Source organism: Hypanus sabinus, chromosome 15 (genome assembly GCF_030144855.1).
Source record: "Hypanus sabinus isolate sHypSab1 chromosome 15, sHypSab1.hap1, whole genome shotgun sequence".
Classification (NCBI taxonomy): domain Eukaryota; kingdom Metazoa; phylum Chordata; class Chondrichthyes; order Myliobatiformes; family Dasyatidae; genus Hypanus; species Hypanus sabinus.
In genome coordinates, this window is record NC_082720.1 from 51,565,423 (window position 1) to 51,580,207 (window position 14,785).

The following is a 14,785-nucleotide window of genomic DNA, read 5'->3' on the forward strand; positions in this document are numbered from 1 at the left end:
TAAGGAACTGATTTAATGTCTATAAATTACGTCTTTAAATGGTAATTACAGCACATATTGGATTACCTGGATTCAAGCCATTTTCATCAATGTAATGATGCTGGCTAATCTCCTATTGTTGCTAGCAAATTCACTAATACATCCTAGCACTGCAGTTGGACAGACAGACATAAAATGAACAATACTAATATTTCTATAGCACCTTTAGTGAAGTGAATGGCCATCTATAGTTCAAGACAAAATATCGGGATATCTTTTACATGCAAGTCTGTAACCTTGACTACTGAAAACTATAATCTCATTATCGGAAAATTACTTTAATGCCCATCATCGTAGTGATAATTATTGCATGCTTTATTATTACCTCAACATCCATATTGTTAACAGGTGAACTGTAGTCTACAAAATATGAACATCAATAAATTTTGAAGGAATTATGACAGCAATTCTACTATTTTAGGATCAAGAGGTTCTGTTAGAAAAAAAATTACAAAAAGATGTAGGAGCAGAATTAGGCTATTCAGCCTATCAAGTCTTCTCCACCATTCGATTGAGACTGATTTATTTTACCTCTCAGCCCAGTTCTCCTGCCTTCTCCCCATAACATTTGATGCCCATACAAATCAAGAACCTATCAACCTTTGCTTTAAGTATACCCAACTGTCTGCAGCAATGAATTCCACAGATTCATCATTCTCTGTCTAAACAAATTCTTCCTCATCTCTTTTCTAAAGGAACATCTGAGGCTGTGCCCTCTGGCCCTAGACACATGCACAATCGGAAACATCCTCTCCACATCCAGTCTAGGCCTTTCAGTATCTGGGAAGTTTCAATTACCTGCCCCCCATTCGTCTAAACTTCAGTGGCTATAGACTCCAGAGCCATCAAACACTCTTTAAACATTAACCCTTTCATTCCCAGGATCATTCTTGTAAACTCCTCTGGACCCTCTCCAATGTCAACACATCCTTTCTTAGACACAGGCACAAAACTCCTCACACTACTCCAAATGCAATCTGAGCAATACCTTATCTGATAAAGCCTCAATGTTACATTCTTCCTTTTATATTCCAGTCCTCTCAAAATGAATGCTAACATTGTATTTGCCTTCCTTCCTTTACTATTCCTGCAGATGTGCCTTGCAAAAATTCCAAATTACTCCAAATGTGTTAAGGAAATTTTGCCTTCCATGAAGACTACTGCATGTGAGTCCAGTTTCTCATCTGTTTTTGCCAACGGGTACTGCCAATGAAAAGGCAGGTTTTATCAGGTACAGTTACCAGCTCCACACTCCTGGGATGGTCAGATCCAGGGTCACTTTTTGATTTCTTGTGTCAGGGGAGTTTGCTTTAGTGTGAGTGTTTGTGGGGATTGTTAGTGATTACTCTGGAGTTGTGACATTAAGGATGGTAGATCATTCTGCAATATATTAAAGTTAAGTAGGTGATTATAGTTTTCAAAACAGTAGTTAACTGTTTATTGTTCCCTTTGTGTTCATAAAGTGTAAAACACTGTAAGGAGAGCTAAATCCTCTCCAGAGCATCTGTTGTGTGGATAGCAGTCCTTTATATCTCCACGTTACAGCTTCCATGTGTCTCAGTTTAGTCAGTCACAACAGGGACTCACTTTGTTCTAAACCTAAATCTGGAACTGAGGCTCACGGTTTCAAAGCAGCTACCATGAGGATTTAATGTATTCAACTTCACGGTGTTTCTTGAAGTACCAGTGTTACTGGGGTCCTGCTGATTAAACTGGGGTAGCATATGTGCCTTAGAAATGTGAAGATTGACTTTTATTAGCACCAATTCCTAAAAGAGAATCTCACTTTCAGTGACGACTGCTGCTTGCATGTGGATTTGCAACCTGCTGGGAGGTGACAAATGCTTTTATATCTCATCAGCTCAGTGATTCAGCTATAATTTACCATGGGACAAAAGGCAGGAGAGTTGGTAGCTGGCAATGAATACCTGCCGTTCACATGGCTCTGTAACTATGAATCATTTCAACTGCCTGTCTCCCAAAAGTAATTCCGTGGGCCTCCAAGGTAAGGTTAGAATAAATGGTGAACCGAGAGTTGGGCGGCACTGTTTTCAGAAAGGAAACTGCAGTGTTTTTCATTTATCAGTCTCACGGCAGTATTCAGCTGTTTACATTATCTGCTTGAATAGGGCAATGAGATTTGTTGAATATGTAATGGTGCAGGTGGCTAGTGAAGAGATTGCAAAATACATTGAAAGATTAAATGAAGGATGATGTATGCAAACAATTCAGAATCAGAATCTGTTTCTGTTTCAGGCATGTGTCCTGAAATTTGTTAACTTTACAGCAGCAGTACAATGCAATACAAGATAAATATAGAAAAAAACCTGAATTACAGTGAGTATATAAATGTATATTAAATAGTTAAGTTAAAATAAGTCATACAAAACAGAAATAAATAAAAAAAAAGTAGTGAGGTAATGTTCATGGATTCAATGTCCATTCAGAAATCAGATGGCAGAGGGGAAGAAGCTGTTCCTGAATCATTGAATGTGTGACTTCAGGCTTCTGTATCTCCTTCCTGATGGTAACAATGAGAAGAGAGCACGTCCAGGGAGGTGGGCATCCCTAATGATGGACACCGCTTTCCTGACACACCTCCTTGAAGGTGTCTTGATTACTACGGAGGCTAGTACCCATGATGGAGCTGACTAATTTTACAACTTTCTGCAATTTACGTCAAGTCTGTGCAGTAGCTATACTGCCCCCCCCCCCACCCCTTACCAGATGGTAATATCGCCAGTCAAAATGCTCTGTATGGTAATCTGTTGAGGTTTTTGAGATTTTTAGATTATAAGCTACATCTCCTCAAAATCCTAATGCAAGATAGCTGGAGGCAAAAAGAAAATTGCTATCATCACCAACTCGAACTGACTGTCTAGATTGGAAGCCATCTAAAACAGTTGCTTTAATTTCTGGCCAATTAAGTGTTAGATATTGTCATGTCGTGCTCCGGAATCCTAATATTTGTTGCCATGGTACAATGTCTTCTTCAGCAAGAATTCTGGGTTAGCTACTATTAGCTCAGAAGCAATCAGGGTTGTTGTTGTAACCGCTGATAATGGTAGTCTGAAGGAACAAGAATTTAGCGAGGAGTTAAATGTCTGATCTGAGTGCTGAGTAGTGGAGGCTTGACTCAAAAACAGAGCAGCAGAGACAATTCAGTGGTGAGCAACAACTTCAATAATAAACTGCAAAATTATATAAGAGCATAACACCATAAGGTATAGGAGCAGAATAAGGCCATTTGGCTCATCAAGTTTGCTTCACCGTTTCATTACATTCTTCTGAATTCTAGTGAATACAGGCCCGGAGCCATCAAATGCTCTTCATATGACGAGCTATTCAATCCTGGAATCTTTTTCATTAACCCCCCTGAACCCTCTCCAGTTTCAGCACACTTCACAGCACTCCAAGTGAGGCCTCACCAGTACTTTATAAAGACTTAATATTACATCCTGTGGCGACCCACTTCCTAGCGCACTCGAACCAGCTCACAAATAGCCAGCGCGCCGGCATAAAGGCCAGTCCCAAAAAGGCGCCAAGTCTGCTTCACCAGCAAGGGAAAAGCCCGCGCGGGACTGTGAATACATGCCCCCTGCAGCATCCGCGTGCAGGACAGGACTGTGAATACGTGCCCCCTACAGCATCCGTGCCCGGGGAGGGCGGGATCAGGAAGGCTTTAAAGCGAGGCTATGAAGTTCGAATAAAATCTTTTTGTAACTGCAGTTTACCGACTCCGTGTCGTTATTTCAGTGCTGCGTGTAGCACACCGCTACAGTCCTTGCTTTTATTTCTGGTCCTCTTGAAATGAATGCTAACATTGTATTGCCTTCCTCACCACAGACTCAACCTGCAAAATAACCTTTAGGAAATTCTGCACAGAGACACACAAGTCTCTTTGCCTCAGTATTCTTTTGTATTTCTCTCCATTTAGAAAACAATCAACTCTTTTATTTCTTCGACCGAAGTGCATGACTATACATTCCCAACACTGTATTCCATCTGCCACTTCTTTGCCCATTCTCCTAGTCTGTCTAAGTCTTCCTGTAGCCTCTCTACTTTCTCAAAACTACCGGCCCCCCACCTATCTTCATGTCATCTGCAAACTTTGCAACAAAACCATCAATTCCATCATCTAAATCATTGACATATTACATAAAAAGATTCGGTCCCAACATAGACTACTGCGGAACACCACTAGTCACCAACAGCCAACCAGAAGAGGCTCCCTTTATTACCATTCATTGCCTCCAGCCAATCAGCCACTGCCTTAATCTTTCCCATAATACTGTGGACTCATAGCAGCTTCATGTGGGCTCCTTGTCAGAGGCATTTTGAAAATCCAAGCACGCACCATTCACTGATTTTTCTTTGTCTATCCTACTTGTTATTTCTTCAAAGAATTCCAATAAATTTGCCAGGCAAGATTTTCCCTTGAGTAAATCATGCTGACAGCAACCTAATTTATCATGTGCCTTTAAGTTTCTGAGACCTCATCCTTAATCAACTCCAACATCTTCCCAATCACTGAGGTCAGACTAACTGGCCTATAGTTTCCTTTCTTCTGCCTCTCTCCCTTCTTGAAGAGTGGAGCAACGTTTGCAATTTCCCAGTCTTCCATAAACCATTCCAGAACCTAGTTATTCTTGAAAGGCCATTACTATTGCTCCATGATCTCTTCAGCTACCTGTTTCAGAACACTGGGGTGTACACCATCTGGTACAGGTGACTTATCTACTGTCAGACCTTTCAGTTTCTAAAGAATCTTCTCTCTAGTAATAGTAACTTCATACACTTCATCCCCTTTGACAGCTGGAACTTTCACATATGGGTAGCATCTTCCACACTGAAGACATGCAAAATACTTATTCAGTTTGTCTGACTTTTCGTTGTCCCCCATTACTACCTCTCCAGCATTGATTTCCAGCAGTTAGATATCCACAATTGCTTCCCTTTTACACTTAATGTATCTGAAGAAACGTGTTGTTTCCTCTTTAGCATTATTGTTTGCCTTACTTTCGTATTCCATCTTTACCTTCTTAATGACTTTTTCAGTTGCCTTCTGTTGGTTTTTAAAGGATTCCCAATCCTTTAACTTCCCACTTAGTTTTACTCTATTGTATGTCCTCCCTTTGGCTTTTGTGTTGGCTTTACATCTCTTGTTAGCCATGGTTGTGTCATCTGCTTCCTCTTTGGGAATATATATATATCCTTTGCCTTCTGAATTGCTTCCAGAAATTATGGCCATTGCTGCTCTGCCATCATCACTGCTAGTGTTCTATTCTCAACAATTCTGGCCAACTCCACACTCATGCCTCTGTAATTCCCTTTACTCCACTGTAACACTGAAAACCAAGGTGGCATTCCTGAATGACTATCGACCTGTGGCTCTGACATCAACTGCTATGAAGTGCTTTGAGCGATTGGTTATGGCACAAATCAACCATAACCGACCAGTCAACCTCGATGCTTTGCAATTTGCCTAACGGAGCAACAGGTCAACAGCAGATGCCATCTCTCTGGCACTACATTCCTCCTTAGAATACCTGGAGAATAAAGATGCATATGTAAGGCTCCTTTTCATTGACTACAGCTCTGCCTTTAATACCATCATTCCAAATAAACTGATTCCTAAGCTCCGGAACCTGGGCCTTAGCACTCAGGTCTGCAGCTGGACCTTAACTTCCTCACAGACAGGACCCAGGCTGTAAAGATAGGGGACAAGCTCTCCTCTACAATCACTGTGAGCACCGGTGCCCCACAAGTTTGTGTTCTCAGCCCCCTGTTGTACTCACTGTATACCTATGATTGTGTAGCCAAGTTTCCATTGAACTCAATATATAATTTTGCAGATGACACCACGGTGAGTCTGAATACAGAGAGGAAATTAAGAACCTGGTGGCATGGTGCGAAGACAGTAACCTATCCCTCAACGTCAGCAAGATGAAGGAATTGGCTGTTGACTTCAGAAGGAGTAGCGGACCGCACAACCCCATCTGCATCAGTGGTACGCAGGTGGAACAGGTCAAAAGCTTTAAGTTTCTCGGGGTGAATATCACAAGTGACCTGCCTTGGTCTAACCAAGAAGAGTCCACTGCCAAGGAGGCCCATCAGTGCCTTTAATTTCTGAGAAAGCTGAAGAAATTTGGCCTGTCCCCTAAAACCCTCACTAATTTTTATAGGTGCACCGTAGAAAGCATTCTTCTAGCGTGCATCACAACCTGGTATGGAAGTTGTCCTGTCCAAGACTGGAAGAAGCTGCAGAAGATTGTGAGCACGGCCCAGCACATCGCACGAACCAATCTTCCATCCTTTGACTCACTTTACACTGCACGCTGTCGGAGCAGTGCTGCCAGGATAATCAAGGACACGACCCACCCAGCCAACACACTTTTTGTCCCTCTTCCCTCCGGGAGAAGGTTCAGGAGCTTGAAGATTCGTACAGCCAGGTTTGGGAACAGCTTCTTTCCAACTGTGATAAGACTGCTGAACAGATCCTGACCCGGATCTGGGCCGTACCTTCCAAATCTCCGGACCTGACTTGTACTACCTTACTTTCCCTTTTCTATTTTCTAATTATGATTTGCAATTTAAATTTTTATTATATTTACTTTGATTTGCACTTCAGGGAGTACAAAGCACAGAATCAAATATTGCTGTGATGATTGTATGCTCTAGTATCAATTGTTTGGTGACAGCAAAGTAAAGTAAATACTGATGCCTCTGACTTTAGCTTCTCCTTCTCAAATTTCAGGGTGAATTCGATCATATTATGATCACTTTCCCCTAAGGATTCTTTTACCTTAAACTCTCTGATCACTTCTGGTTCATTGCACAACACTCAATCCAGAAAAGCTGATCTCCTAGTGGGCTCTACCATGAGCTGCTCTAAAATGGCATCTCATAGGCATTCTAGAAATCCCCCCTCTTGGAATCCAGCACCAATCTGATTTTCCCAATCTACCTGAACTTTTGAAATCCCCCATGCCCTTTTGGCATGCATTTTGTATCTCACACTGTAACGTGTAGGTCACATCCTTACTACTGTTTGAGAATCTGTATACAACTCCCATCAGGGTCTTTTTACCCTTGCAGTTCTTTAGCTCTATCGACAATGATTCAACACTTTCCAACCCAATGTCTCCTCTTTCTAATGATTTGATTTCATTTTTTTTATGAACAGAGCAATGCTGCCCACTCTGCCTTCCTATCTGTAGATACAATGTGTACCCTTGGACATTAAGCTCCCAGCTATAATCTTTCAGCCATGATTCAGTGATGCCAATGACATCATACATGCCAATCTGTAACTGTGCTACACATCAATCTACCTTATTGAAATATAACACCTTCAGTTCTGTATTCACCCTTTTCAATTTTGTCTGTATTTTATGTTGCAACTCATTCTGCTGACTGCAGTTTTGCCCTGTCAACAGCCTCTCCTCATTACACATTGCCTCTGTTTGTAAACCAGCTAGCTCACTTTATGGTCAAACACGAGGAAATCTGCAGACCATTTCGCTTAACACCTATGCTCGGTTTGCCAGAGAAAGCAAGATCTCCCAGTGGCCACACATTTTAATTCCATGTCCCATTCCCATTCTGATATGTCTATCCATGGCCTCCTCTACTGTCAAGATGAAGCCACACTCAGGTTGCAGGGACAACACCTTATATACCGGCTGGGTAGCCTCCAACCTGATGGCATGAACATTGACTTCTCTAACTTCCGTTAATGCCCCTCCTCCCCTTCTTACCCCATCCCTGACATATTTAGTTTTTTTTTTCTCTCTCTGCCCATCACTCTGCCTGTTCTCTATCTCCCTCTGGTGCTTCCCCCCCCCTCCTTTCTCCCGAGGCCTCCCGTCCCAAGATCCTTTCCCTTTTCCAACTCGGTATCACTTTCGCCAATCACTTTTTCAGCTCTTAGCTTCATTCCCCCCCCCCCCCACCCCCCGGGTCTTCTCCTATAATTTCACATTTCCCCCTCCCCCCACTACTTTCAAATCTCTTACTATCTTTCCTGTCAGTTAGTCCTGACGAAGGGTCTTGGCCCGAAACACCGACAGTGCTTCTCCTTATAGATGCTGCCTGGCCTGCTGTGTTCCACCAGCATTTTGTGTGTGTCACCTTATGGTCCTAGAGTTTAATCATAATGTTATATATGTCATCCTGCAAAATCCTCTTCAAATGATACCTTTTTGATGCTTTGACCTTTTATTCCATTCTAAGATGAGCAAGGACTTACTTGCTGATTAAATTGCAATATGAAGCAAGAGAAGCAGGTCCTCACCAGATTACAGATGCCTATCTCATGTACAACCTGTGCATACGAGTGAGTGTTTGGGTGTGATGGATTCAACCATTTGCTGCAGGGCTGCAGACATCCCTTCCAGGTGGGAACTTGTCTCTCGGCAATGGTTAAGTTAAAAGTGCTGGTTTCACTGCACATTGATCTTGGTTGCCAGGTAACTATGTTTTTGACTTGTGAAATGTTCGGGTTACAAACAGTTCTCAGGAACAGAACCCACTGGCAACCTGGGGAGGTCTGGTAAAAGATATAAAGATCTTACATAAATACAAATAAGGACGTTTCATCACCTTTGAAATGAGTACCAGAAATAGTCTTTATTTTCTCCAGAGCAGGATATGAAATATGACCCATTGTTATGAGGAAGCATCAGCTATCAAAAGAATTCTTGACCTCTTCCAAACTGTTTTAACCCAAGTATAAATCCTATTTAGCAATAAAAAGAATAATGCATTGCATTGGCCAAGCTCAATCTTACTTTGAATCAGAGGTTGGAAGGTCAAGCTCCATTAACAGATTGAAGCCTATAAACAAAGTAATGTTGTCAAAGATAGCATTTTTACCATAAAAAGTTAAACCGAGGTACCACTTGACTGTTCAATACATGTAAAAACTTGTTGCGTCTAACTTGTATAGAAGAACTTCAAATGTGAAAGGCTGGGCTTTCAACACTTTAGTTCCAACAGTGATTTGGAAACAAGATTTAAGATGTGATAATAACTATATAATCAAAGAGGAGTTTATTAATTGATATTTGCTAAAGACATTTCATCAGTTATTACTCAATTTCAAAATTATAACGAAATGCAGAAAACATCATTAACGTCGTTAGCATTATAACATTATAAATAGGGCTGTTGAGTAATTTAAAAAAATAATTGTGATAGAACGCACAATTATAAGTAAACAAATCATGAGTTAATCACAAGGAAATCTGCAGATGCTGGAAATTCAAGCAACACACACAAAATGCTGGTGGAACGTAGCAGGCCAGGCAGCATCTATAGGGAGAAGCGCTGTCGACATGAGTTAATTGTGTTTTTCATTACATGGTACAACAATGACAAGATACCGATATTCTGTATTTGTAAGACATGAAAAAAATAAGGAGAGAGAGTTTCAGGTTGGAATGCATTGTAGGATTTAAAAAGAGGGAGGGCAGGGTGAAAAGGGGAAGTTGTGTAGAGAGGCAGAAGGGATCAGAGAGTGGAAATGTTGTGAACTGTTGGGGTGGGAGTGGTGGAGGCAAATGGGAGAAATGTACAGGTAGATTTCATACCTGTATATTCTCACGTTCTCAATTATCTCTTTCCTTCCCATCTCTTTTTCTCTCACTCTCTGCTCACTTTCTTTCACTCCAACTCTACTTCTCTCTCCCTTTCCCTTCACCAACTGTATACCCCAGTCTTTCTTTTACCACTTTCCATCTGTTCTTTTTTCATTCTCTCCTTCCATCTCCATCTTTCTACCTCCTTCCCTTATGTTCCCTTCCCCTTCCCATTCCTTCCATTTTTCTCTGTCTCTCCCCATCTTATCTCTCTCCCACTTATCCCTCTGCATTTCTCTCCTCTGCTTCCACTCTCCCTCCCTGCCTCCTTCTTCTTTCCACCTTCACACTTCACGCCCATTTGCCGGGTCCCTTCGCAATAGCAGGAAATGGAAGTAAGATTTATGACCTTTACCTCCTTGACTCAGTTCAATGTGTAATGTCCAGAAGGCAGGCAGAAGAGGAGTGAGAGGGATTGTTTGTGGCTAAAGTGAGGTTCCAGCTCTAAGATGTGAGGCATTCCTGACAGTGAGCCTGCCATCAGGGGCTGCAATGGGAATCGATCTGAATCAGCGTGATTCCCAGAAAGATTTTTAAGTCATAAATCTGACGTGCTTAGGTAACACAGCAAACATAAAGCTTGACAAGTTTGTTGTTCAGATGTATGTAAAACAATCCCATTGGAACCGCCCAGCAGTCTCAATTTATAACATCAAAGGGAATTTGAATGATCATTTAACTCTCTTTTCTGTTTATGTATAATCCTGCACCTGAATTGTATCTATTACAGGAACGATGTACTTCAAACAGTAGAGCATTGCTCATAAAGGACTTAGAAGACTCTGATGTAATGAGAAAAGAATGATTCAAGACTGACAATGATTTCCGGCACATGATTTTCTTTTTTTTATAACCCTTTAATGATGAGTGGCAGGGCTTGAATACTACCAGCTCCTACAAAATGGAACAGTGACATTGGAGACAGCAAAGTTTCATTCCCAGATAAGCCCAATGCTTTTTATGTTTGATTTGGCCATCAAAGCATGGAGGCACTTTCATGATCTCCCAACAGCCCCCAGTGATCCTATGATTTTGGTCTCTGTGGCGGACGTGAGAGCATCCTTCACAAAGGTGAACCGATAGAAAGCCCAGATGGTGTACCTGGCTGTGTACTGAAGACCTGTACTGATCAATTGGCTGCAGTGTTCACTGAGATCTTTAACCTCTCACTTCGACAGTCTGAGGTCCCCACTTGAATCAAGTAGGCTCCAATTATACTGGTGCCTAGGAAGAAGGCGGTAACCTGCCTCAATGACTATTGTCCAGTAGCACTTATATCCACCATGATTAAGAACCTCGAAAGGCTGGTGATGGAACACATCAACTGAGAAATGACTTGCTTCCGCTCCGGTTGCCCACCATCACAACAGGTCAACAGCAGATGCCATATCATTGGCTCTTCACTCAACTCTGGGACATCTGGACAGTGAAGATGCATACATCAGGATGCTCTTCATCGACTACAGTTCTGCAATCAATGCTATCATCTCCTCAAAACTAATCAGTAAGCTCCAAGACCTAGGCCTCAATAGCTTCTTGTGCAACTGGATCCTCAATTTCCTAACTGTTGATACCATTCATTTTGGATTGGCATCAACATCTCCTCCACAATCTTCATCAGCACAGGTGCACTACAAAGCTGTATGGTTAGCCCCCCTGTTCTACTTACTTTGTACTCATGACTATGAGATTAAGCACAGCAACAATGCCATTTTTCAGTTTGCTGATGAAACTGTCATTCAATGAATCAGCATATAGGAAGGAGGTTGAAAATCTGGCGGATTGGGCCAAAGGAACATCCTCTCAGTCAATGTCAGTAAGACCAAGGAGCTGATTGACTACAGGAGAAGGAACTGGAGGTCCATGAGCTAGTCCTCATTGTGTATCAGAAGTGGAGAGGGTTAGCAATTTTAAAATCCTTGGTGTTATCATCTCAGAGGATTTTTCCTGGTTCAAGCAAATAAAGTGAAAGACAGAGAAAGCATGGCAGCGCCTCTAATTTCTTGAAGTTTGTGAAGATTCGGCGTGTCATCTGTAACTTTGACAAACTTCTACAGAAGTGGAGAGTATATTGACTAGTTGCATCTCAGCCTAGTATGGAAGCACCAGTGCCCTTGAATAGTAAATCCCACAGAAAGTAGTGGACACAGCCCAGTCCATCACAAGTAAAGCCCTCCTCACCATTATGCACACCTACATGGAGCGCTGTCACAGGAAAGCAGCATCCATCTTTGAGGAACCCCCCCCCCCCCCCCCAGCACCAGGCCATACTCTCTTCTCACTGCTGCCATCAGGAAGTAGGTAGAAGAGCCACCATGTTCAGGAATACCTGTTATCCCTCAATCATCAGGCTCTTCAACTAGAGGGGCTAACTTCTCTCATTCAAACGCTCAATTGTTCCCACAACCTATTGACTCACTTTCTAGGATTCTTCATCTCATGTCCTCGATATTAGTAATTAATTAATTAATTTATTTATTCCTTGTATTTTGTCTTTTTTGTGTTTGCAGTTTGTTGTTTTTTTTGCACATTGTTTGTTCATCTTGTTGTATGTGGTCTTTCATTGATTCTATTGTGTTTCTTTGTACTTACTGTGAATGCCCACAAGGAAATGAATCTCAGGGTTGTAGATGGCGACATTTATGTACTTTTACAATAAATTTACTTGTAACTTTGAGTCCCATCTGGAGCCACAGGACCTTGGTACGTGTTGGAAGTCAGATCTAGACCACGATTACTATAAAGCAATTATGCAGTGTTCCCATTTTTTTCCTGGGTTTTCTGTGATTAGAGCAACTGAAATGTGCCAATCTGATGCATTTAATTGCAGATAACTCCTTATTTTAAATAGTTTTTTTTTACCAAGTTGATGACCTTCCAACAGCAGTTGTTGTTTATCTCAGTATGTGTCCCTGGGAGCAGCCCGTAGAGCACAGAGTCTGTGTCCGGCAGTTGCTTTGAAAAACTATGACAAAGGCCATCGCATCCCTTGCCAGATCTTTTTGGTAAATTCACAGTCTACAAAGTATTGGATGGATATCTTGTTTGCAATGCGAACACCCCAACACAGGGACTGAGACTCTGGCTCTGCATTGGAAAAAATCCTTGCCTGAGAGTTCTGGTGAAGAGTTATTCTGCCAGATAACTTTGTCAGTCTGCTGAGGGAACCATATGACAAGATTGACTGTCTTCTGCAGAGCACTAAGCGCATTTCATGTGAACTGCTGTTTGATTTGGCTTATGCTCCAAGATGTTTCCCTGCAATAACTTTTCTGTCAGCAACAAGTGGTGTGGCACAGTCCATCATCATATCACCAGGGATAGTGCAGGAGTCCACTCAGCCTGTCAGGCTTTACACTGTGGTGAACTATGTGCCTGTCGGGACATGCCCCTGCTGACTGCTCCTGTGGCTCCTCTCACAGGCCCCTGTATAAAGGAGACCTGCGGCCTGACGCTCGGCCTCAGTCTCCAAGACCTTGTATGATAGATACTCACTCCTGGTTCCTTCTTCCAGTCAATAAAAGCCGATATCTCGCCTACGTCTCAGTGTGAGTTATTGATGGTGCATCAATTTTATTGACAGGAAGAAGGAACCAGGAGTGAGTGTCTATCATACAAGGTCTTGGAGACTGAGGCCGAGCGTCAGGCCGCAGGTCTCCTTTATACAGGGGCCTGTGGGAGGAGCCACAGGAGCAGTCAGCAGGGGCGTGTCCCGACAGGCACATAGTTCACCACATTCACCCCCCCTTCGTTTGAAAAAGTCCTCATGTGGCGAAGGTTCTTACAAGTCAAGCCTATCAGGTGGTCGAATCTGTCGCTGCGATCTACTTTGCACCGGCTGTGACCGCATAGATGCCGGCAACATTGGTGATTGCACAGGGGACGGGGGTTGCGCGTGTTCTTGCCCACTAGGCGCCGGTGATCCCTCATGCATGTGCGAGGCGCCTGGTATAAATGTGTACGAAACGCCCGGTATACAAGTGTCGTGAGGAGTCTGTGTAGGGCCTGGTGAGCACGGTGTCAACTCTGGTGCAGGGTTCACAGTCACCGGAGAGCCTTCAGGGTAGTGGTCTGCTGCACCTGCGGGTGCCAGGTCGCGGATGGAGACCGTGTCCTCCCGCCCATCAGGTAAGACCACGTAAGCATACTGGGGGTTCGCATGTAGAAGGTGAACCCTCTCCACCAGCGGGGAGTATTTATTGCTCCTCACATGTTTCCGGAGCAGCACTGGCCCCGGGGACATCAGCCAAACTGGTAGGGTGGTCCCAGTGACAGACTTCCTGGGAAAAGAGAATAGGCGTTCGTGAGGGGTGGCATTGGTGGACGTACATAACAGAGAGCGGATAGAGTGCAGTGCCTCAGGGAGGACCTCCTGCCATCGAGAGACCGGCAACCCTTTTGACTTAAGGGCTAAAAGTGTGGCCTTCCACACTGTGGCCTTCTCCCGCTCCACCTGGCCATTACCCCGGGGATTATAACTCGTGGTCCGACTGGTAGCAATGCCCCTAGCTAGCAAGTACTGGCGCAGCTCCTCACTCATAAAGGAGGACCCTCTATCACTGTGGATATAGCAGGGATACCCAAACAGAGTGAAGAGCTGGCGCAGGGCATTTATGACGGACGTGGCAGTGGTGTCGGGGCAGGGGATGGCAAAGGGGAAACGAGGTAGACTTGACCAGGGGGCGAGCCTTGTCTGCGTAATGGGGGACCCATTGGGCGTAATAGGAAAAAAAACCCAGGCACCGTCTGAGGGCCTTGAGAGTGGTGGGAAGAGGGAGCTCTAACAGGGGGCGCATACGTTCGGGATCAGGCCCAATAACCCCGTTTTCCACGACATACCCAAGTATAGCAAGGCGGGTGGTACCAAAAACACACTTGTCCCTGTTATAAGTAAGGTTCAGAGCTGCGGCCACTTGGAGAAATCGTTGGAGGTTGGCGTTGTGATCTGGCCTGTCGTGACCACAGATGGTGATGTTATCCAGATGGGGAAATGTGGCCTGCAGTTGGTACTGGTCCACCATCCAGTCCATTTCCCTCTGGAAGACAGAGACACCATTCGTGACACCGAAAGGGACGCGCAGGAAGTGATAGAGCCTGCCGCCCGC

The 14,785-nt window shown here is 43.5% G+C and overlaps 1 long non-coding RNA gene across 2 annotated transcripts in view; it reads left to right on the forward strand.

Annotated features, from left to right (window-relative positions):
- Positions 1-14,785, forward strand: part of LOC132405522 (uncharacterized) — a 59,040-nt gene that overhangs the window by 15,857 nt on the left and 28,398 nt on the right. The window contains exon 4 of one of the 2 annotated variants that reach the window (XR_009515905.1): positions 1,133-1,270. This is a non-coding gene — a long non-coding RNA (uncharacterized LOC132405522). Of the gene's footprint in view, positions 1-1,132; positions 3,887-14,785 lie in introns of those variants that run through there. The other variant, XR_009515904.1, reaches the window with a different exon arrangement.